This window comes from Panthera leo, chromosome D4 (assembly GCF_018350215.1).
Source record: "Panthera leo isolate Ple1 chromosome D4, P.leo_Ple1_pat1.1, whole genome shotgun sequence".
In the NCBI taxonomy this organism is placed as follows: domain Eukaryota; kingdom Metazoa; phylum Chordata; class Mammalia; order Carnivora; family Felidae; genus Panthera; species Panthera leo.
Genome location: NC_056691.1, coordinates 48,250,310 through 48,276,877, shown reverse-complemented (window position 1 = coordinate 48,276,877; position 26,568 = coordinate 48,250,310). Strand labels below are relative to the sequence as shown.

At 35.0% G+C, this 26,568-nt stretch overlaps 1 pseudogene; it reads left to right on the top strand.

Moving 5' to 3' along the window:
* LOC122204558 overlaps positions 1 to 26,018 on the top strand; it is a 135,205-nt pseudogene extending 109,187 nt beyond the window's left edge.
* Positions 26,019 to 26,568: the final 550 nt, after the last annotated feature.

The window sequence follows — 26,568 nt, the reverse complement described above, 5'->3', positions numbered from 1 at the left end:
TAACTCAAAATGAGTTAAAGACCTAAATGTAAAATGCACAACTCTGAAACTCCTAGAATGTTACATAGAAGAAAACTTAGATGACCTTGAATATGGCAATGACTTTTTAAATACAACACCAAAGAGGGGCACCTGGGTGGCTCAGTTGCTAAGCGTCCGACTTCAGCTCAGGTCATGATCTCACGGTTTGTGAGTTCAAGCTCCGCGTCGAGCTCTGTGCTGACAGCTCAGAGCCCGGAGCCTGCTTCAGATTCTGTGTCTCCCTCTCTCTCTGCTCCTCCCCCACTCACACTCTGTCTCTCTCTCAAAAATAAATAAACATTAAAAAAAATTTTTTTTTAAATACAACACCAAAGACACAATCTATGAAAGAATAGCAATTCAGAGCAAAAAACAACAGTATGTATCAGAGGTTGGAAAGCTGGCAAATTATAGCCCACAGGTCAAATCTGACCTGTGTCCTGTTTTTGTAACAGATGCCATATATAGCCCACAAAGCCTAAAATATATATTCCCTGGCCATTTATAGAAAATGTTTACTGACCCATAGAAAAGAAAAATAAAGCCAACCAAATATGTAATTGGAATCTCAGACAGAAAAAAATAAGATAATAGGGAAGAAGCAGTTGTGAGGCAATAATGGCTAAATGCATAAAAGAGCAGAAAAAATAATAACAAGGCAAATTTTAAAATCAGATAGGAAAAAACCTGACTACCTTCAATGGAGGAACACTTATACTGCCCATTAGTTTTGGAAACATTGGTTATTAGAAGGAAATGTATTAATTAAGCAGAGTTTGCTCCAACAGAAGTTCACCAAAGAAGAGAGTAAAAGGGTGTTGTTTAGACCGAACAGAAAGCATCTCAGACTGAAAAAGTAATGGAAGCAATGGAAATGTTAAAAAATGTTGCTAAATTGAAATAAATATGAATTTAAAAAATAAATGCAATGTTTCTTGCAGGTATAAAATATTCCATAGAATTGAAATTGTCAGCGATAGCACATAGGTGGAAGAGGTTAAATGGTGCTAATGAGGTCTAGGACCTCTGCATTTTAGGGAAAAAAAGATTTAAAAATGTATAATGTTATGAAAGCCTTGAGAAATCAAGTCTGCAGGTTCCAACTTCTAGGATAAATGAAAGGAATAGTAAGAGTGTACAATGGCCAAACTTACTGAGAGGTAAAGTGGAATAAATAAATAATAATCAAAAAGAGAGGAAGAAAGAAAAGCAGAGGTAGAACAGAAGGAAGCAATGAAAAGCAATATTATGATAATTTAAAACAAACATAGTAATTATATTAAATTATATTACAATAAATTTTTTAGCAAAAGGACAATAATTATACAACTGAATAAAACCCAACTACATGCTGCTTACAAAGGATTTGAAACAGGTATATAAGTAATTTGAAAGAAAAACAATGGAAAACCATTTTTAATGGATACTCTAAAACAAAGCTCATATAGCTATATTACTCTCAAACAAAAATGGAGTATGGCAAAAAGTATTAGTAGAGACAAAGATAATCACAAAAAGTTCAATTCATCAGTAAGATAAAAAATTCTAAATTTGTATATCCCTTATAACATTGTCTAAAAATGATAAAGCAAAAGTTGAATGAACTAAAAGTAAATGTGGACAAAACAAAAAATATTTTGACAAAATTTCTCAGTAATAGAACAAAGAGAAAAAAAAACATCAGGAAGGATAAATCTAAGAATAAGATAAATATAATGATCTAATCAAAATATAAAAAACTATGCACTAAACAAATTCAGCATATATATTCTTTTCAAATGCACATGGAGCATTTCCCAACTTTCAGCATGCAGAGCTTTTAAAAACTGCCAAGAAATTTCAAAGGCTTAAACTCATGTTTTTTGACAAAAGTGGAATTAAGATAGATACCAAGAACAAAAAAGCAAGAAGGAAGTCCCCAAATATTTGGAAATTAAACAATAAATGTACAAGAACTTTGGTTTCCAAGTTAGAATTAAAGGAAACCCAGCAAATTTAACCCACATAAAGCATAAGAAAACACATAAGAAACATAAGTAAAAAAATTTAATAAAGTATTTAATAAAAAGGCTCAACAAAAGCAAAAGGTTTTTAAAAAGTAATAAAATATAGTCTATCAAACTTGATCAAGAAAAATGAGAAAGAGGGAATCCAAATAAATAATTTTATGAATATAAAGAGACACAATTATAGATTCAATGGACATTGAAAATACGATTACCATATATCATAAGTTATTTTATGACATTAAATTTAAAACTGTAGATAAAATTTCCAAACTCCTAATATACTAAAACTGTTACAAGAATAAATAAAACTCAGAATTTATATTTATGAAATAATTTGAACCTGTAATCAAAACCCTCCTGACAGGAAAAACTTCAGCTTCAGTGGTTTTTAGTCTTACAAATATTATTTAAGGAATAAATAACACCAATACTACAGAATCCCTATTTTTTGCACAGTAAAGAAAGAGAACATATCCCAGTCACGGTTAATGGTAAAATATTGAACATTTTGCCTCTGAGATCAGTTTTGAGAAAAAGGTATCTGATAATATCACTCCAGTGGAATGTTGCATGTGAGGTTCTAGATAGTATAATAAAACAAGATTAAAAAAAATAAAATAGCTAAGGATTGAAAAAAAAGAAGGAAAATTCTCATTATATTCATATCACTAGATTGTCCACAGATATTTGATAAATTTTAGCATCAGCAAGTAATTTAAGCAAATTGAGAGATACTACATGAAAATTAATTTCACTTATAAATATAAAATCTAAGAAAATAAAATTTTAAAGTACTATCTAATAAGATTGATTCTGTAAACATAAAATTTCCCAAACTGTGATACAGTTTCAGTTATATCTAATAAAAAATTTTAAATTACCAAGTTTTTTGTTTTGTTTTGTGAGGTGAAAGTGCAGAAATTGATGTGATTCTAAAATTTACATGGCAGTGGAGTAACCCAGGAAACGCTAATGCTCACTAAGAATAATATAAGGGGTTTTCTCTGCAAAATATCAAACTTAATATACAGCTACAGTAACTAAGATATCATGGTATTAGTCAAAATTGAACTACAAAACCAAAATAACAGAATAGTGGACCAAAAATAGATGCACATACATATGGAAACTTGCTTTATAATAAATGGGTAAAGGCCAAACATTTCAATAAAATGTGGGTGCTTGGTCAATAAAATATCAATGTAGAAAAAGGATACCAATCCTTAGCTTCAGATGCCACACATCCATCAATCCCTGAGAAAACTCTACATCTAATTATGAAGACCCTTTCCACAAAGCTTTTACAAGGCCATACAGAGACTATTTTTATGACTTTAGATAAGGAAAGGATTTCTTAAATTGGATAGTAAAGCCCTGGCTGTAAGAGAAAGAACAGATAAACTTATCAACTGACAAACAGAAAAAGTAAGCCATGCAGTGGAAAAGATTTGCAGTATATATACATATATATATATATATATATATATATATATATATATATATATATATATACATACATACACACACACATATATACACATATACATATATATGTATAACAAAGTACTTATATTCAGAATATAAAAGAAGTCATTAAATAAGAAAAATACTGAAAACTGAATAGAAAAAATTGTGCAATAGATTTAAACAGAAAAAATACACATACATATGTCTCATAAAACTTTGAAAAAGGAACTAAACTCTTCAATAATCAGGACATGTGAATTCCCTTACTGATATGGTCAAAATGAAAATGACAAAAATTATAACTTGTTGAAAAGTTTATGGAGCAATTGGATTTTGCAAACACTGTTAACAGAGTATAGGTTGGTTAAACAATTTTGTACAATTCTATTATTATCTATCAACTGGAATGTATGCTGACTTTCTGACACAGAATCTCTATTCTTAGGTATATATGCAACAGAAATGCACATACTGGGGAACCTAGGTGGCTCAATCGGTTAAATGTCCCACGGTTAAGTGTCTCCCGGTTTTGGCTCAGGTCATGATCTCACGGCTTCATGGGATCCAGCCTCACATCAGGCTCTGTCAGCACAGAGCCTACTTGGAATTCTCTCTCCTTTCTCTATGCCCTTTCTCAACTCACACTGTCTTTGTCTTCTCAAAATAAATAAACTTAGAAAAAGAAAAGAAATGCACACACCAAGTGATATGTCTAAGACCATTCATAGAAGTTATATTCTTAATAACAGCAACATAAATGTTCATTAGCAGAAGAGATAAAGGAGGAATAACTCAGTAAATTAAAATTATCAAATTATAGATACACACAATAACTTTGATAATTCTCTCAAGCCTTTCGTTGGATGAAATAGGTCAAACACAAAAGGCTATTTTTTTTATAGCATTCAAATTAGAAGTACATCAAAACTAAATAACAGAGTTTTAAGTTGGGATAGTAGTTATTTTTAAGAAAGAACATAATGAATGAGCTCTATAGTATTATTTACATGGATTTCACTTTATGATAATTATGTTGCACAATTATGCTTTTGTACTTTTCTGTAAGTGTCGTACTATATTTTTTTTGTTAATGTTACAAAAAAGAATGGGAAATTAGACAGGTCGGTAAGTAACAACAACAGAGATCTCTATTGCCTATTTTCTTTGGTAAAATGTATTGAATTTGATCAAGATAGGAATAAAATTCACTAGCATCTATAACAGATATCAAGAATATCACACTTTTAAGTGTTGATAAAGATGTGGAACAATTGTGGAATTTCCTTATGTTGCAGCAAAAACTATAAAATGGTACGACTACTTAGGAAAAATTAAATATACACCTTCCTTCAGATCCAGAAATTTTACTTCTAGGTTGTTACCCAAGATAATGAAAACAATTGCTCACCAAAAAATTGTGTTTAAAAATGTTCATAGCAACTTTATTCAAAATACCTGCAAACTTCTAACAACCCTAATATCCTTCAACAGAAGATAGTACAATGGGACGAAACAGAGCAAATGTATACAAACTATTGCTACCCACACCAAAGATAAATCTCACAGCAGTATGTTGAGCAGGGAAAAAAAGCCAATACAAAGGAATACACACAGTATAAATGTATATGAAGGTCTACAATAGGCAAAAACAGCCACCTTGATAGGAATCAACCTCTTGGGGATGCAAATTAATTGGATACTGAATGGGGGAACTTTCTGGAGTGAATGGAAATGTTCTATATCCTTATTAGGGTTGCTAGTTACATTTAGATATACATTTTTCAGAACTCTCTGAATTTTTATGTTCACTATAGAAATTATATGTAAATTTAGAATGAGACATTGAAATAATTAGAATAGCAACCCAGTCTCCTATTCCCAGATTTACAACTTGGCAACTGAGATATGCAGAATAGAGGGCCCAAACAGAGCTGTTATAAAGTCTAAATTATGATCCTAGTTTTTAATCTTGTGATAGATAGCAGAAATAGAAAATAGAATAAGAGGTATCGAGCCATTAATAATTCAATACTGAAAAAATTCATAATAAAGGAGGAATATAATTGTGATGCAATAGGTTATTATTGGAGATAATGGCATGAAAAAATTTGTTGAATAGAAAGTTAATCACAAATAATGTTAGTTTGATATTCACATTGAAAATCTTATAAGATTTGAAAGGTGCATTATTCAAAAGCATTTGAAAAGAGAGCTTCCTGCCAATTTGATTTAAAAGCAAATAAGATGACAGACCAATAGTATATATAATGATTGTGATTTAAATTTACTAATGAATAAAATCAGCAAAGACAACAGATGAAGACTCACAAACAGTATTTTAAAAAATCCCAATAACTTGTGACTAACAATAAGCCTCAAAAATACCAAAATACCGTAAAAGACTAAACGGGAAATGACGGCTAGGCTAATTCATAAATTTAACAGAAATTAAATATATATACCACTAATCTGTGCTAGATAAAATAAAACTTCTAATGACTATAGAAACCAGATATTTTAATAAAAACATGACACTTAAATAATATTAATAAACCTAAATGACTCAATTAAATCCCATAAAAATGCATAAAGCCAAAACTAATAGATATGCAAGGAGAAAATTTCCCCCCCAAAAAAATCAAAAGGAGTATTTCATCCAAGTTTTAACTTGTAAAAGCTATAATGCAAAGAAATAAAATAAGGATCTAGATAAAAACACAATATATGAGATTAGCTATCTACTACTCTTCACTCCAAACCATGCACTAGCTCTTAAAATGTCCATGATTTTTTTCCCTGAACTTATCTTGTAATAAAATTCAAGAAAAAAAAATGTATGGTAATCATTACCAACTTATCAGCCACGGTTCTCGAAATTTTACCTGATGGAGATACCTCAAAAATATCTATTTCCAGGACATATTTTTCTTCAGATGTCATGAGAATTCCAAAACCATAAATTCAAAAGCATTACATAAATAGTGGAAAGCAATCTTAGAAAAATTGAATAAAAACTTGAGGAGAGGGAAAAATAGGCAAGGTGGGTTATATGCATAACGTCGTGCACCATGATAAACTTCACATAAAAGCAAACACTTGTAGATCTATATAAAAATGCTCCTAAGAGATAAGGAATATTTGTTATCCATGTGAAGCAATTATGAATTTTCCAGCTTTGAAATCACAGAAGAAATCATCAAAAAACTGGGCAAAACAAAACACAAACTACTTTGGTCAAACTTTGGTCTTATAAAAAATAAAAATAGAGGGGTGCCTGGGTGGCTCAGTCCGTTAATCGTCCGACTTCGGCTCAGGTCATGATCTCGCGGTCCGTGGGCTCGAGCCCCGCGTCAGGCTCTGTGCTGACAGCTCAGAGCCTGGAGCCTGTTTCAGATTCTGTGTCTCCCTCTTTCTCTGACCCTCCCCTGTTCATGCTCTCTGTCTCAAAAACAAATAAACGTTAAAAATCAATGATAATAATAATAATAATAATAATAATAATTAAAAAAATAAAAATAGAAAGGTAACAATTAAGACATGTAATAGTTCAAACATTTATCAGAAAAAAATGAGGTTTCTGGGGTGTGTGGCTCAGTGGGTTAAGTGACTGACTCTTAATAACTGCTTAGGTTATGATCTCGTGGTCGTGAAGTCCACCTTCCTCAGGCTCTGTGTTGAATGTGGAGCCTGCTTCAAATTCTCTCTCTCTCTCTCTCTCTCTCTCTCTCTCTCTCTCTCTCTCTCTCTCTGCCCTTCTCCCGTGCCAGCACTTTCTCTCAAAATAAATAAACATTTTTTAAATTTTTTTTAATGTTTATTTATTTTTGAGACAGAGAGAGGCAGAGCATGAACGGGGGAGGGTCACAGAGAGAGGGAGACACAGAATCGGAAGCAGGCTCCAGGCTCTGAGCTGTCAGCACAGAGCCCCACGTGGGGCTTGAACTCATGGACCACGAGATCATGACCTGAGCTGAAGTTGGACGCTTAACTGACGGAGCCACCCAGGCACCCCAATAAACATTTTTTTAAGTGAAGTTTCCAACATAAGTATATGAAAGGTTATGAGGGATTTATACAAAAAGAAATAAAATTAGTAGAATAAAACTTAGGCCACCCTTCTTTTTTGAAAGTTATCAAGAATTGCCAAAGATCACCTGGAAGAATGAGCAAAAATTTTGTAACAAACCAAACATAAATGACCACACAGAATGTTTGCCATGGCTTTCATGCCATGTCATGTTGGCATCTTCATTCAAAGCAGGTGACATTTTAATTTTGTACAGACCTTTTGGGAATTATGAGAACTTATAACAAATTTTTTACAATGTACATGCCTTGTCTAAGTCATTCTGGTGGTAGGATTTTACTCTAAGGAAAGAGTACAATAGAATTTCAAACAGCATGCATGAAAACAATTGTTGCATCATTATCAGTGATACTAAAAAAAAAAAAAAAAAAAGTCCAAATTATGAGGACACATTAAATAGAGCCTGGTTGGGGTGCCTGGGTGGCTCAGTCGGTTAAGTGTCTGACCTCGGCCCAGGTCATGATCTCACAGTTCGTGGGTTTGAGCCCCACATTGGGCCCTGTGTTGACAGCTCAGAGCCTGGAGCCTGTTTCAGATTCTGTGTCTCCCTCTCTCTCTGCCCCTCTCCTGCTCACGCTCTGTCTCTGTCTCAAAAATAAATAAACATTTAAAAAAAATTTTTTAATAAATAAATAAACAAGTAAATAAATAAATAAATAAATAGAGCCTGGTACATTGAAATGGTAAGATTATAGCCATTATAAGACTACTATGGCTACTATTCATAATTCATAAGAGCAAAATTTTAAGGGAAAAAGATATATAAATGTGGTATATATACTCTGATAGTGATTATATAAACAAGTATTAGGTGTATGGAAAAGAATATACACAAATGGAAATAGTGGTAGAATTATGGCTGATGCTTTAAAGTTGATATTTGAGAATGTGTCTTTAGACAAATAGACAATATGATGTTTATTTATAAGAAAAAAGTAAGGAGCCACTTTTATTGTTATATATTAATGCGAACTTACAAAGTGCGTAACAATGAATAGGAAGGAAGCCATTACAACAGAAAACGTCACTGACCTTCTCCTTATGGAAGAATAAATGGGCCTTCAAGACAAAGGGGGAAGAAGAGAAGACTTTTATGTATTATAAAGACTATTATGTATTAACCAAGTAACTTTGCCAATACCTGCCAAAGAAATGAGATAGGAAAAAGGCACAGTCCTCACTGACCTTCCAGATACCTGTGACACAGTTTAACTTTGAGGCCTCAAATAAAAACTGCAGTCTATTGTACCTGACAGCAAGCTTTGCACTTTCATTATGCATATAATATCTAATAGATCTTTTGAAATCATTACCTGTCAAGAGGGGGAAAAGGAAGGCAGAGGAAAAACCTTGAAGAATAGAATTTGTCAAGGGTCAAAGTAAATGGCAATATACTTTAATAAGCTTTAAGCTCCACATTATCTCCGAGTGGCCTATACACTCAGTGGACTGTGGTATCATATATTGAACTGCAGAATAACTTCTTCGTGGCCCAAAGTACCCTTCTGGGATAGCTTTCTATTTATTAGTTTATAAGTTGTCAAAAAAAAAAAAAGTTAATGTCAAGTAACACCTAATTGAGAAGATGGATTTTTGAGCAACCAAAACCTTAAGGTGTGTTACATATTTACGATTTTTATATTATCTACATTACTGTTTTATCATATTTATAGTAACACTGAGAAGTAATGTTGTGTTTTTATCTTTTTAGCACTCAGTATCTAAATAATGTATGTATGCCAAGACTATATCCACAGAATAGACATCATAAAATTCAAATTTTATTTGCTAACAATGAGGGACACAATATTTTTCAGGTAAATGGCTCTTATCACTCCATGCCAGCAAAACAGAAACTGCCTTTTCACAAACAATCCTGGATCTAAGAACATAGAAGGTAATCATTCCCTCTTCTCCCAAACATCCCATGCATCACAACCTGGTGTCAGTGAATGACAGAACAACAGGTGAGTGGGAGTCCAATTACTCAGATTCTAGTTTGGGCCGCACTGTAAAACACTTGCCAACTTCTCTTAAGTTTTTGGATCTCGTTTTCTCATTGTATAAAAAAACAGTAAATGTCCATACATAAGATGGTCTCCCAAGTTACTGCCAACCTGAGGGCCCTAATTCTGTTTGGAAGCTAGAGAAGATCTTCGCCTTTTATTTTCAATGAGGCACAGAAGAAAATCACTACCTTGGTGGCTGCTACAGTATGTTAAAGCAGTTTGGCAGGTTGTTAAAGCCATGCATTTAACAAATTTTCAACAACACGTACGACAAGAAAACAAAGTCTTCTTCCTCCTCAAACTACAACGTCTGCTATGAAAACTGCCCTTGCTAGTAGCTTGCAATGGGCCTAAGGCCAACAGTACAGAATTTACTACCATCACTTTCCTTTAAGCTTAAAAGAGGATCAAGCGACTTTCAGGGATTCCTTCAGGTTACTCAGTCTGGCCTAACACTGTAAATTTCAGAGCACAGTTTAGGCTCTGTGTGTAACACATTTTACTTCCAGGTTCCAAAGATGGACTTTAAGAACACAGGTTTTAAGAAGAGAAGGTATTATTGTTCACTGGATTCAGGTGATAATTTTAGGTCCTACAAATGTCCAACAATTTATCTTGGCAGTTAGTTTCAACTCTAATGCATGCTGATGCTCTAATAATTCCTACAGTTGTGTGTAAATATTTTTAAATTCCTTTTATGCTAAAAATAAATAAATACCCAACTGCCATGGCAAAATGAAATAGCCTTAGACGTACCTATTAAATAAAGTTTAAAGCTAATAATTTGACTTTTAGTTAAAGAGCAATTTGACTGGATTTGGTGAAATATTTCCTTATCCTTCTATTTATTTTTCACCATCTCTGCCAGAAAGTCTCGAAATCATTACCATTTTTTGCCTTTTAATTTCTTTAATTCAAAATAAATTCAACTCATTTCAGTTTATTGATTCAGTATTAATTCAATTTGTATTTACTATGTAACGAATTCAACAGCTATATGATACATATAGAAGCTGCCAGGTAAAGAGAATTATATTCCCTGGGAATATACAGGTTTATGGTTCCCCCTTACAATCATTGTATACATACAACATAGAATGGCAAAATAAATGGGTGAAAATGTATTTCCATAATTCTGCATTATTTAATTGTGGAAATACTACAGAAATCACCTCCCAGTATTCTGAACTGCCATCTTACCAATATTTCCTAGATTCAAGTCATTTCCATTTTTTCCCAATTTATTTACCTTTGTTTTAGATTGTATACCAGACTAACACTGTATCATTAGACAGTGACTCATATGTAATGTTATGTTCTGAGCTGACTGCCTGCCTATTCATCTCAGCAAAATGCTAAACAGCAAGCAACTCAATCAGGAAAATCAGCAGGAATTGTAAACACAATACACTAAAAGCAGGATATGCTATAGTTCCTTAGGAAATGGACTTATCTTAATGGTTGTCTTAACTTAAAAAGGAAAAAAAAAATCCACATTTATAGAAAGGTAATTAGAGGTAGTTATGTATGTTTACATTTGTATGTGCGTATACGTCTGTATGTATAGTTTTGTAATGAACATTATTATTTAAAATTTACAAATGGAGGGGCATCTGGGTGGCTCAGTCGGTTGGGTGTTTGACTTCAGCTCAGGTCATGATCTTGTGGTTCACGGTTTGAGCCAAGCGTCAGGCTCTGTGCTGACAGCTGGGAGCCTGGAGTCTGCTTTCTGGATTCTGTCTCCCTCTCTCTGCCCTTGCCCAGCGCTCGCTCTCTCTCTCTCTCTCTCAAAAATAAATAAAACATTAATTTTTTTTAATTTACAAATGGAAAATATTAAATAATTGGTGATGACCCCCCCATGGACAACCTTATTTTTAAAAACAAATTTTTTAATGTTTATTTATTTTTGAGAAACAGAGTGCAAGAGGGGGAGGGGCAGAGAAATAGGAAGACACAGAATCCGAAACAGGCTCCAGGTTCTGAGCTATCAGCACAGAGCCTGACATGACGCTCGGGCCCACCAACCGTGAGATCATGACCTGAGCTGAAGTTGGACGTTTAACTGACTGAGCCACCCAGGCACTCCAGGATTACCTTATTTAAAAGCTAGTTGTACACCTCACAAAAGGTAATATGAAAAGCATGGATTGGACACTTCTCATTGCCTCTTATTTCAGTTTTCTTTCAAGCGCACTATGTCACTTACTATATACTTTGGATTTCACATAGGTCTAATGAAAATGTTTATAAACAATTTTTCTATTAAATCATCCAGTGTTAATTCACACTTGAGAACTACTTAATTTGGTCTTTATCCATAAAAGAAATAAGCATACAAACTATTCTCTCAGGGTAGAATGTCTCCAAAACCTACATATTCAAAGATTTCAGTGCAGTTTTCAAAAAATACTATTCATATGATCAACGTATTTCCAAATATTTATGACGAGACACTCAGCTCCTGTTGGCTTTACCTGGGGAACATCTGATTTTATTTTAGTAACCCGTTTCTGTTCACGGCCTACCGTTCAGAGATTAGGATGCACCCCCCAGTGGTGGTAACATGTGGAAAGCACAGAGTCATGACCAACCACCAGATGGGACATTTGGATATTGGCAAGAATTCTTTATTTTCCTGGCCACCAGCTGACAAACTCCATCTTGCATTATATATTACTGAAAAAAAGCAGAAAATAGAAGATGGTCCTGAAAACTAAGGCAGCAGACTGACCATCAGGAAGTTTTGAACCCTAAGTTGAAAGTTTATTCATTAAGTCTTATTTTTTTGTTTTCTTAGCTAGCCTTATTGTTGTTGCTCCTGCTACTTAAAAAAATTTTTTTTAATGTGTATTTAGTTTTGAGAGAGAGAGAACGCACGTGAGTGTGGGGCGGCGGGGGGAGGTGGTGAGGGGCAGAGAGAGAGAGAGAGAGAGACAGAGGATCTGAAGCTGGTTCCATGTTGACAACAGAGAGTCTGATGCAGGGCTTGAACTCATGAACCATGAGAAGTCAGATGCTCAAAAGACTATGCCACCCAGGTGCCTGGCTTCTGCTACTTTTACTATTATTTGGCAGCAAGGTTGAGGAGAGATAGAATGTGGGAAGTTTGGAAGACAAGGGTTTTCATCCCAAAATAGTTGATTGTTAATCTGATGGGGAAGCTGCTAATATTATATTGGCTATCATTTACCTTTATGAACCTCACATATAAAGCTGTGACCAAAATTATCTTACTTGCACAAATATTAAGGATTTGAAATATAAAAAGTGTTTATCACAGTGCAAAGCACATAGTGGGTTCTTCACGAATGGGAGCTACTCATTTCCTAATTAGTGACTTTTAAATCCTTATTCCATATCAAGTAACTAGAAAAGGGGTTGGGGGCGCCTGGGTGGCTCAGTCGGTTAAGCGGCCAACTTCGGCCCAGGTCATGATCTCGCGGTCCGTGAGTTCAAGCCCCACGTCGGGCTCTGTGCTGACAGCTCAGAGCCTGAAGCCTGTTTCAGATTCTGTGTCTCCCTCTCTCTGACCCTCCCCCGTTCATGCTCTGTCTCTCTCTGTCTCAAAAATAAATAAACATTAAAAAAAAAAATTAAAAAAAAAAAAAGAAAAGGGGTTGGTAAACTCTTAAATGACAAGATAGTAGGGGCCCTTGGGTGGCTCATTTGGTTAAGCGTCTGACTTCGGCTCAGGTCATAACCTTACTGTTCATGGGTTCAAGACTCATGTCGGGCTCTGTGCTGACAGCTGGGAGCCTGGGGCCTGCTTTGGATTTTGTGTCTCTCTCTCTCTCTGCCCCTTCCCTTCTCGTGCTCTCTGTCTCAAGAATAAATAAACAAACATTAAAAAATAAAGGGGCAAGATTAGAAAATACTTCAGGCTTTGCAGGTCAACAGGAAAAAAGCAAGGATATTGTGTGGATACTTGAATAATAATTTTAAATGCAACCATTTAAAAAAAATAAAAACTATTTTTGCTTATTGGCTATTAAAAGCCAAACAAATCAAAATCAAAAGCGGAGGGTGAGGCAAATCAGAGCCACCAGCTGTCACTGCTCATCCCTGAACTGTGTGATTTCAATTGAGAAAAGAAGTAAAACAACTCAGCCCATTTTCTGTTCTTTTGGTAAAAAAATATATATATTTAGTCTCAGCTAAAATGAGGGATGATCTAGGAATTGCATGTATCAGTACTATCATTACACCTTAGAATAAAAATTCTATTTTATGAAACTAACTTCAATTGTCAAATACTTCCATCATCTAAAAAATTCTAAGACATAAAGTATATAAGCCTCCATGGAAAAAAAAAACTCACAAAAGGGAAGTAAGTGAACACAATTCCATGGAGAAAAATACTCTGAAAAAATTTTCTTTGCCATTCAAAACCTAAATACGCCTTGGTAAATGGCAGAAACACTGAGACTGAAATATTCATTTTTGATATACTATAGCTAATACCGACTTGGCTACTCATTTATTATGCACTTACTGTATTCCACACACTGATTTAGGCCCAGAGGATATGCCAACAAACCAACCAACCAATTGATCAGCATCAACTTAAAGTATGTATTCTTTATGGTTCTTTAGAAGGTGATGAGTGCTATGTATTAAGTATTTTGAAAACTAATGAAGCAATAAAGAATGATACTGCACTGTGTGTGTGTGTGTGTGTGTGTGTGTGTGTGTGTGTGTGTCTATGCGGTGCATGGGACAGGGAAGTGGCAATTTTACATAGGGTAGTTAGGGAAGATCTCCCTAATACAGAAGAAGCTGAGGGAAGTGAAAACACTAACCCCATGGTTACCTGGGGAAAGAGTATCCTTGGCAGAGGTAAAGAAAATGGCTCTAATGCTGGAAGATACCTGGCCTCGAAAAGAAACTGCATAGTGGTCATGTGACTAAGGAAGATGGGGGAAGAGGAATAAAGTCATAAAATGTTGTGCCTTGGAAGCCACTATCCTGGAAGCACTGGCAAATGCTTTTATCCTGAGAACTGGGAAGCCACTGGAGGGATTATAACAGAAGAGTGGCATGATCTAAATTCCATTTTGACAAAATTCCTCAATAATGATTTGTTTCTGGGATTCTTTTTTGTATTTAATTTGACAAAGAGTGTAAGTAAATTATTTATCATAGTGAGAGGTTTTCTTCCATCTAATAGATAATCATTTATTTTAGCTTTATACACCCATTTTTTATTTTAAAATAAGAGTTTTCAATAACCATATTATTCATATATCCATTTACTGTGAAAGCCAATAAAGATATATTCAATAGGGCACCTGGGTGACTCAGTAGGTTGGGTGTCCAACTCTTCATTTCAGCTCACGTCATGATCTCAGCCTGCTTAAGATATTCCCGCACCCCTCTCTCTCTCCTCCTCTGCTCCTCTCCCTCGCTTATGCTCATTTTCTCTTAAATAAATACATATATATATATATATATATATATATATATATATATATATATATATATATTCAACATATATATATTCAATATATATATTTTTTTTCAATAAATGTTAGGTTCCAGATTCTATGTGTGTCACCTACAATTAAAGGATGGTTCAGATATATTGAAAAGGCCTAGAATATAATGAGAAACCATAATAAAGCACTAAGAAAACACCAGGTATAACGAAGAGTAATCCAATGCATCATCAAGCCATAACACCTGCTGTATCTTATTATCACTAATTCTACTACTAATAATGCTAATCATGATGATGACAAATTAAATGGTCAATGAAAGAGCAAATGGGTGGCTTCTCAGAAAAATAATTGCTACTAACTGTGTGGGATTCAAAGGATCTCCTTTTCCATTTATGTAAAATGAGAAGGTATACAATTCTTCTATCTGTACCTCCCCATGTCTTTAAGCATTTTTCATGTTCTTGGTTCCATTTCACCAAAGTGTATAGTTTTCTAGAGGTTTGACAGTCTTTACCTTGAAACTGAAAAGAATTCAAGAGTTGGTTTTTTTTTTTTGAGATTTCCATGAATCATTTCTTACCAACGAGAAACAATCAAGGTGCCACAAAATTAGAATTGGTAATCAATAGTATAGAATCATGTAGTAGTGTGGCATGGATTTCCAATGAGGCATTATGAAAAAGGACACAGGATTAGATGGAAAGAAGGACTTAATTCAAATGTTAGCTCTGTGACTTGCAGTTGCTGTGGGCATGTCCGCTTTGTATCAAGTTAAATTTATTTATTGTCTTGTTTATTTCCTCTCTATCTAGGACAAAATTTTTTCTCGAGGAAATTAACTGACCTGACCATAAAGGAAGTCAGAACTACTGGGACTTCAGAGCAATTGAAGCTAGATGAAGAAGTACTTGAAATATTGGGTGGCCATTAACAACTGCAGCTCAGGAAGAAACAGCATGGCATTGGGAGATAAAAATCAAAAGAGTGGTATAAATGGTGAAGACTGTCTAAGGGCTCAGAGGATACTGAAACCATAACTAGAAGGAGTAACTAGTAAAAACTACATAGAAATGGTTGATCTTGCACAAGAAAAGATATTTGAAGGAGAAGTAAGGCTTCAAGAAATGGTAACAGAAAGGCACTCCAAAGGAGTGAAATGGCTAGTGATCATAGTTGGTAAAACGTAAGGCATGAATACAGCAAGGGAAGATGCCTACATTTAGCTTCAGTAGAGAGCTCAGACAGAGGGAGAAAAAGGTAATAAACTATGTGAGGAAGGTAGCTTGTAACCAAATCATAGGGATCTCCAACAGATTTTTATGATTTTAAAATTTTGTTTCGAAGCCATGAAGTATGCACCTTGCATTACAAGTTCTTGTTCTTGTCTTTATTACTTCTTTAAGGCAATTGTCCCATGTTTGATTATATCAGATTCTATACTGAGTTTTGGAGACAACCAATACAATGGACAAAGAGATCAAATTTTTATGAATACAGCCATGAAAATTTTTAATGCTATTAAAACTTCCTATAATAAAAGCTCATAGCTATTTTTTCCATGGTAAAGCTTCCCAAGTAAAGAGCTTTTAGCTTCAAGTTAGAATTATGGGTTACAGGTTATAGTCCATTTTATACTTCTTCTAACTAGCCATGTGACCTTAAAAATATTGTTTAAGCTCTCAGTTAAAGTTTATTTTGTAAACTTATAAATTGAATAGTTTGGTTTAGATATCCTGAACACTCACTCACAAATGAAGTATTTTCATTTCTATAATTTTATTTTTTTACTTTAATGTTTATGTATTTAAGAGAGAGAAAGCAAGTGAGTTGGGGGGGAGGGACAGAGAGAGAGGGAGAGAGAGAGGGAGGGAGGGAGAGAATCCCAAGTAGGCTCTGTGCTGTCAATGCAGAGCCCAATGCAGAGCTCAATTTCACAAATCATGTGATCATGACCTGAGCCAAAATCAAGAATCAGACACTTAATCAACTGAGCCACCCAGGTGCCCCTCTCATTTTAGTTTTTAAGGAAAATTTTTCATGCATGTTAGTACTAATGCCATATAGACCATGTCCAGACATGGTAAATCAATTTACTTGAGTAAATCAATTTATTATAAAGTTTCTAACAAAACCATCCATTCTTATCATTCAAGCAGTTCTCAATATGAACTTCTGAGAAAGGACAGATCAAGGAATAATGAGAAAAGCATTTATTTTATAAATCAGGTACCAGAAGTTTGAACTTCAGTCTTAAAACTCTAGAAATCTTGAATACACTAAACCTGATGAGTCTCATTTCTCTTTTCCAAATAATGTGATTTATTTTCTCTGTGCCTCTTTGCTTTTGAGGCAATGTCCTCAAACCTTTACTGACCATGCCATTTTACTTTTTGGGCAGCAGCTGAACACTGGTGGATTATATGTTCCTTTGTAGTTGACTTAACTCATCTATTTAGATTGGTTTTGGTATTTTTGAAGAAAGAATTTATCTCACCGGTGTATCACATATCACAGAAACACGGTATGTTTGATCTGGAAAGCCAGTCTATTCCTCTCATTTTACACATGAGTAAACAGTCAGAAAAATTAAATGACTTTCTCAAGATTAAACAGTTGTAATATTTCCTCACTGGTTCTACCCCAGGAGAGTATAAAGAGTCTTCTACACAGCCAGTACATTTTAATTCCATTTCTAAAATTTTACTCAAATCAGCCCTACTGGTTCATTGTAAGTTAAAAATAAGAAAAAGGCGGAGGGGGGGTGGCACCTGAGTGGCTCAGTCAGTTAGGTGTCCAACTTCAGCCCAGGTCATGATCTCGCAGTTCAGTTCGTGGGTTCAAGCCCCACATCAGGCTCTGTGCTGACAGCTCGGAGCCTGTAACCTGCTTTGGGTTCTGTGTCTCCCTCTCTCTCTGCTCCTCCCCCACTTGCACTCTGTCTCTGTCACTCGAAAATAAATAAAAGTTAAAAAAAAAAAAAAGAAAAAAATGGGAATTTGTTCTTTCTCCTGAACAGTGGGCTCTTAAAGTCCAAATGTCATGTTGTATTAAATAAAATATTGGTCATTTGGTAGAAAGTTTGTAGAAGTAAAAAATTAAGGCAGAAACTGTCCCTACTTACCTTTCTGTCTTAGTATGTATTATACTAAATCTGTGTCACGAGCTGAGCACAGATTAAGATCAGAAAACCTGAACAGATGTAACAAAATGGGAATATGTAAAAAAAAAAAATCACAAAATATCACTTCTATGACACTAATAATGTTCTATATTTGCCTTTCTTTATATAGTCTCTTTATATAATCAGAAAGATTTCCTGAAAATAAGTTCTTTGTTTTCTGAAAGCCCATCTGCTCTTGATGTGTGCATATTATCTAATGAGACTATTATAATTTTCATCATACACCCTGGATTTATGGAAAATGCAAGTTTCAGCTTAGTTCTTTCTTGATGTAAACTTGCTTGACCTCCTCTCAATATAGTTAGCACCTATTAGAAACCAACATCATTCTCTCTGCACACTCCCCAGACTCAGTGAGTAACAAAATAAAGTCTTTTAGCCAACTTCATATCGAAAGGGAAAAGGTGAAATCAATGGAACAATAAAAACTGCAATCTCTTTTTGTCACATTTTATGACCTCATCACCAACAAACTCCACAAGGTCATCACTCCTTGTATTAGTCTGTTAACGGTTGGGGCACAATCACTGCTACCTTTTGAACTGGAATTTTTTTTTTTTTTTTTTTTTACAATATTGCTTTTTGTTTGTTTTATTGGATGTTACTATAGGTTCTCCCCTTTTGTTTAAAATGAACCTCAAGGAAGAATGCTATCACAGAATGCAATAAACCCATTCAAGAAAGATACATATGGTCCTCCAAAAATATCATTTCAGATAACTTTCTGTTGCCCAGACATATCAATTCTTTATAGTTTATAGTCAACTCAAGTATCAAACCAAAAGTAGGCAAAATTAATGCACTCAACATACAGTTGATCTCAATTCCTATTGTGACTTCTTGAGACGTAGAAGAAAAATACTTTTCTAGGTGTGAAAAATACATAGTCTATGTGATGTTAGCATGGAGATAGACACATTTTCTTTCAATAAATAACAAAATTTTAAATGTAAACTGCCAAGATTGATTTGGTTGATTATAGCCTCTAGTTCCTTGTTAAAATAGCACAGCCAAGAAGGTTGTATTTTAGTCCAAAGTCAAAAAAGAAGTTACCTATCATGGTTTTTAAAGTTTACTTAGAAGATTTTATGTATTAGAGAACTGAGTTTAATAGTAACTTCAGAAATCTGCATTAATGAAATATTGGAAAGTTAGGTAGGAACTTGCAGATATAAAGACCCTGTGAATTATGCTCACAATTGTCCTTTCTAAATTAAGCCTCAGGGCGCCTGAGTGGCTCTGTCCATTGAGTGGCAAACTTCAGCTCGTATAGAGTCTGGCAGTTCTGGAGTTTGAGCCCCACATAAGGCTCCCTGTTGTCAGTGCAGAGCCCACAATGAATCCTTTGTCTCTGCTCCTCCTCAGCTTATGCACCTGGGCTCTCTCTCAAAAAATAAAAGCATTCAAAATAGAAAAATATATATTTAAAAATTAAGCATCAAGATATTTTCTGTCTTCTCATTATCTTTCAGCGAACGTTGCATTCCATCCCCGGAGTCTGTCTTCTACTTCTAATCAGAATACTGACTCTTCCCATCTGGTTGTTAAGAACAAGGACACCTTCAGCCTTTACTCAGGAATTTTCGCCTGCCCTTGACATAACTGAATCTTGGCTCTCATTCACAGTTTCTGTCTTTTAGGCAATCTTTAAATTCTTTCATCCTCTGTTTATCTTAGAGCCCAGACATCATCTGAATATTCACTTACCTCCTTGTTGCCAATTCACTATTTTTGCACCAACAGGCCCAAAGGCCTCCCATTTTGCATTTATGGCAACCGCCTTAGCTTGTATTACGGTTCATAATTCTCCATAGTAATATCTTACCAATTCCCTTAAATCTAAAAGAAAATTGGTAAGTGGGGATAGCTTTGCTTTTCATCTTAACCCTTCACTCTGAAATTAAGACAAATTGAACAACTCCTACAAAGCCCTAGTTGCTGTTATATGAAAATAAGCCTCACTTTATCTCTTCTTCAGCTATGGGCTTTCAAGTCCAAAATGGACTTGAAATTGACTTTTCAAGCCTATTTGAATGTGACAAACTTGACTTGAAGTGGACCTGAAATGGACAAAACAGACTTTTCAAGTTAAACATCTTAAAGCTCTCATCTTTGCACAGAGCTTCCCATTTTCCCTCTGCCTTACTTCCTTAACCCCAGAACACCTGCTTCTGACTCCATCAGAATGATCTCTAGCACTCCCTTTCCTCCAGTTTCAGAAAAGAAGTGTGGTTTCTTCCTTTCTGAGCTGAACTCAGAAATGAGCTCTATATTAATTACCTATGTGACCCCAGGCAAGATACTTACGTTCTTAAATTCTCAGTCTTCTCAACTGTAACATGGGCTTATTAAGCTTCCATCAAATTAATTAATTAATGGGTGGGGGATGGGTGAAATAGGTGAAAAGGATTAAGAGAACACTTAATCTTGATAAGCAGTAATATAAGGAACTATTGAATCACTATATTATATACCTGAAATCTAATGTAACACTGTATTTTCACTACACTGGAATTAAAATTTTAAAAAATCAAAAATAATTTTGAAAAGAAAAAAAAGAGATAATAATTAATTAAATAAAAGAACATGCATGAATGCTTAGCAAATTTCCTGGCATTTCAATTATAATAAAATGCTGTAAATATTTGTTAGTCATCTCTTTTGTTGTTGTTGTCGTTCAGAGAAACGATCAGAAATGCTTATAAAAATTCATGTACCAAGGTTGTAGGAAAGTGAATACAAAAATGTCATGCCCTGCAAATTAAGGGAAGGGCTTTATAAAGGAAACCTGAACACCAAATACAGGAAGAGCCACTATTCACTGTATTATCACCATCCCAGGAAGAGACTTGCTGTGGACAGTGAGATAGTATTCCCAATGAGGGACAAGGCCCCCTGCCACTTTACCTATTTATGGTATAAATAAAGAAGCATTCTTTGGCAAGAATAAACAGGGAGGCCTCTGACATCAAACAATGTACATGTCAATTTTAGCTGCAAGGAGAATTTTCTAAGGATTCTTCTCAGTAAGTTAGCTTTCCAGGTCCTTATGAAAATTCAGATTCAAGCTTCTCAGGGAAAAGCACAACATGATCTATAGGAAACTGAGTTTCATTCATTCATTCCTGCCGAACAGGGGGAAGCCCATTCTCCTATTTGCTGTAATGCATGGTGACTTGATATTCTAAGGCCAGTCGCTCTATAATTCTTCTTATCGCTCTACTGAAGAAAGGTAGGTGAATACTGGAAGTGAAAATTTTCAATCAACTGGTAATAGTTTAAATAAGTTATACACATTTGGTGGAAAACTAAAGAGCCATTAAAAAGAGCTTCTTACTGAGAATTCAAATTTTGAAAAAGAAAACAAAACAATTCCGAGTAGTATCTCTAAAAATAACATAAAATATGATAGATATGAGAATCTGATATACTTGAAGTTTTGCAGAAATCATAATGAGTTTGCTTTTTAAGAAACAGTAAAAGAGGGGTGCCTGGGTGGCTCAGTTGGTTAAGCATCTGACTCTTGATTTCTGTTCAGGTCTCAAACTCATGGTTCGTGGGATTGAGCCCCGTGTTGAGCTCTGCACTGACACTGTGGAGCCTGTTTGAGATTCTCTCTCTCTCTCTCTCTCTCAATCTCTCTCTGTGTTCCTCCCCCATTTGTGTGTTCTCTCTCTCTCTCAAATAGACTTAAAACAAAATTTAATCAAAAAAATAATAAAAGAGAGTAAACCTAAAAATATAGGATTTAACTCAACAGAAATATAATAAACAGTGGGAATCATACAAACATTATATAAAATATATGTATCAATTAAGGAAATACAGAGTGTTCTTAAAGAGAATCTAAGCACCCATGACTAGTATCATTTCGTATTCAAGGAAGTTTTAAAAAGAAGTTAAAACTTGGTAGCAAAACTAAAACTTGCGGAGGAAAAGGAATAGTCTATTAAACATCACTGTCAATCCTACAGAAATGTAAGCCTTTGTGGAATCTGATTGATTTGCACGAGTATTCTATCTGTTCTTAAAGCCAACACTACTGAGAAAGCCACACACACCAAAACCAAGCATCAGCAGGAGTAGCCGCAGCAACAACAATGAAAGCAGAAAAGAAAAGGCCATAAACATTAATTTAGTTCACTAGAAGCCCCATTATCATCACTGTAATCTTCAAAGTTAGATCACTCTGTGGTAGCTTCAGATTTAGTGTTAGAATCTTCTGTGAGTAAATTGAAGAAATCAGCTGCTATCATCTTCTGAGCAGGGAAATTTATTCTGTGTAATTTAATGTAAAAGAGCCTTTTATACTTGTGACCATTATACTCTTCCACATCAGCAACAGCAAGATACACTGAAAAGCCAAGGGTTGTTTTACAAGCTGGACTGCTTTATTGACGCTACAAGGAAATAGAGAAATTTGCAACGTAGGACACTGCACGCGGATATTTCCAAAGCATTTCCCCCCAGTTTGTATATATTGCTCCAAAACTGGACTTTTATACATCAAACTCAAACTCATGCTTATGCTGATAAGGGTCAACTCTAATGGTGGGTTAAAAAGTCTCTGAAAGAGACCTGTTTGTACTTTTAGTCTGACCTCGTATGATTTTGACTCAATCTACTATTCATCAAGAAGTCTCAGAATATTTGCAATCTCTACATCAAAGCTGAGAGATTAGGAACCATTATCCCTTTATGCTTGACCTACTATTCATCATGTTTAACGGGTCCTAATGTCTCCACAGGTGCTGGATTTCTTTAGCATTAAGAAGAATTCAAGGGGCGCCTGGGTGGCTCAGTTGGTTGATTAGGCTCAGTTGATTTTGGCTCAGGTTGTGATCTCATGGTTCCTGAGTTCCAGCCTCATGCCAGGCTACGCACTAGCAGTCTGGAGCCTGCTTGGGATTCTTGCTCACCCCACCCCCCAACCCCCCTCACCGCACGCCCTCTCTCTGCTCCTTTCCCACCCATGCTCATGCTCACCCTCACTCAGAATAAATAAATAAAGTTAAAAAAAAATGAAATCAACTTATAAAACATGGCCTCTAAAGTCTAACAGGGTCTGGGCTCGGCCTAACTCAAGAGTAACTTCTGGTGCTTTTCACCTTCTTGCCTTCTAATGCAGATTTACCTATAGTGGCTCCACCACAGTTCTTAGAACTTACCAGGCTTTTCTGATCAGGACCTTTCCTCCTCATCCTATCTATGCATTATGGCTGACTCAAGAAGTCTCTCCTGCCTTCCAGGATTAGGTTAGGCTTCCTCACTTGTTAGTTATTATAGCAACTTACATTTCTCCTCTGTAGCACTTTTCCAAATTTTATTTATTTAATTTTGCCATTAATGAATTAAAACCTTATATCTCTGTCCCAACCACTGACATGCAGATTTCATGAGAATACAGGCTGTATCTTTATATTTATTTCTACTATCACCAGTGCCTAGAAAATGGCTGTACAGAAAAGGTACTCAATAGTATTGACTGCATGAATTTTGGGGATGTCACTGACAAGTATTTGGCATATGTCAGCTAAGGACATCAACCTGGCAAGGTTATAGGAGCCAATATATGTGACCTCTGATGGAGTATCAGTCCAACATATTTTAGAGGAGATGTTTATGTATATATACACACTCACATTTAGGCATAGAGAGGACTTTCCAGCAACTAAAATTCTTTTTTGGCCACTGAGGGGCCCAGGGTCAGTCAAATGGAGCCTGGGCAACAGTTTTGAGCACCTTAGTTTCCTAAAGATACATAACCAACTATTTCTAAAATATTCTCAGCATGCAACAGACTGGGAGGAAGCAGTAGCCTTATCAACATCATTTCTTTCTGGACTTGGAACGAAAACTCAAAAGACATAAGCAACAAAACAAGTTAAAAAGTTAAAGCCAACATTATTGGTATTCTAGGCATTGTAAGTATACTACAATGAGACTAACGAAGAAAATATAAAAGGTTTTACGATATGCTAAGTTCTGTGGTGACTCAATGGCACACATTAATGACATTAAAAATGACCCATTAATCTCAGGCAAACATTTAGGTAATATACTTGCTACACTAGGCAATATATACCTTTCAATTAAAAAGGGTATCTATTTTATATTTTAAAGGACAAAATAGCTGAGTTCAAGGCCAATAATGTAAGGAGAACTCTAGAATTTTAAATTTCAAAAGTGCTATTTGGTTATTTCATGTACCATAAATCAATGTCCTGTGTAATCAAAAAAGGAAAAATGAAAGTCTGTCTAAATTAATAATAGTTGAGCAGCCCATGTATATTAATCTAATCTAACAGGTTTTATTACTCTGCAGAAATTTTCTCAAGGCTTAATATCTCTTATGTAAAAAAGAAAGGATTGGGATTGATTAAAAAATATAATTGAGGAAAGTATTCATTTCAACTATAAATGAAAACTGGTAATGAATGAGCAATGAATGACCATGAGTTCTGTCATTGCTCAGTAATCATATTTAACAGAGAAATATAGTTCAGATTAAAATATGCTGAGATAGAGCTGGAGAGGAATTAAAAAAAATAAAACCTAGGTATTTTAATTTCTAATTAGGTGCCTTGAAGCAGTGAGCAATTTCACTGAGACTAAATTGCCCTTGCTACTTAAAGCCTTATAGCTAGATGATATGGTCTAACAACGCCAACAGTTACACAATTAAAGTGCCTAGGATTTTGTACATTTTAAAACATTTGAAAAAAGCTTCCAAGTACAGTATAATAATGGTCATTATATAAAAAAAGATAATATATGTTAAGAAACATATAAAAATATGGTTTTGTACATATAAATGTAGATATATATGTGGTATATATTTAAAATATATATAATACAATAAAACAAAATTGCAAAAGAAAAATTAGGCAAAGAGAAAAATGTCCCAATAAAAGAATATAATTTGTTTTATGGTTAAACCACATAATGTGTACATTGATTGTTAGAAGAGAATCTCAAATGGATTGCATGTCTGTTGGCCAAGAAGAAAAGAAAAAACATATTAGGTCAATCAAAAGGGGTCAAAATTGACATCAGATATTTAGAGAAATTAGGAATATTCATGGTACTTAGTCCAGAAAAATTCCTCCTATAGGTTATCATAGGGCACTGTCAAACAATGAACAAATCCTTACAGTGAAAATGACACAGTTGAGTTAATTAAATACTTATGATTCTGTGCTAGGCCACCTACTAGGCGGTAGGTATTTAAAAAGTGTGCACAATACGCGGGTGCGCACCTAACGTCAGCTGGTCTGTCCAAACCGCCTGAGAGCCAACCCTAGTCCCCCACGTGTACCCATTTCGCTTCAACAAGATAAAAGAAACTATCACGAACCAGGAAAAACTCGCCAAACTGCAAGCACAATGCGCCTTGGTGGGAAAGGAAACTGCTCGGGGAAGGAAGGTGGTTCATATAACAGGCGACAGCAAATGATAAAAAACTTCAGTCCACTTTAAAGATGTTAGGGGTAAACAGTATCTCGGGTACTAAAGAAGTGCATATGTTCAAAACCAGGGAAGAGTGATCCACCTTCACAAGCCTGAAGTTCAGGCATCTGGGGCAGTGAACACTTTCACCATCACAGGACAGAAATGCTACCCAGGATCTTCAATCAACTTGGTGAAGACAGTCTGCCTAGTTTAATAAGAAGACTGGCTGAAGCCCCACCCAATCGATCTGTGGCTGGACAAGCACCACTTACTACCAGAGAAGAGGAGGGGGAGGAAGTTCTAGATCCTGTGGAGAATTTTGATGAAGCTTCCAAGAATGAAGCAAACTGAACTGAGTCCACTTCTAACAAAGAGAGAACTTGATGAAGTTACTGGGAGCCACTATTTTACATTATGGCTGCTTTTTAAAATTTTTCTTCATGGATGTGGAAACATCTAGATCTCTAATATCCCAATATTTTAATATTTAATATTCTAATTTTTTAATGTTTTATTTTTTTATATTTGAGAGAGAGAAAGAGTGCAAGCAGGGGAGGGGCAAAGAGACAGACAGAATCCGAAGCAGGCTCCAGGCTCCCAGCTGTCAGCACAGAGCCTAATGCAGGGCTCAAACCCACAGACCGTAAGATCATGATGTGAGCTGAAGTCGGTGTTTAACCAACTGAGCCACCCAGGTGCCCCTTAATATTCAGTATTTTAATATTTTAAGCCCAAGCCCCTTGGACACTACAGCTCTTCTCAGTTTTTGCTTATACACAATTCATCTTTTACAACTAATTAAGCTGAAGAAGCCTGGGAGTAAAGTTTGGGACAATGTTAATAAGGTTATTTGCCTAGTAAACAAACAAAAAAATGAAACATTAAAATATAAAAAGGGAGA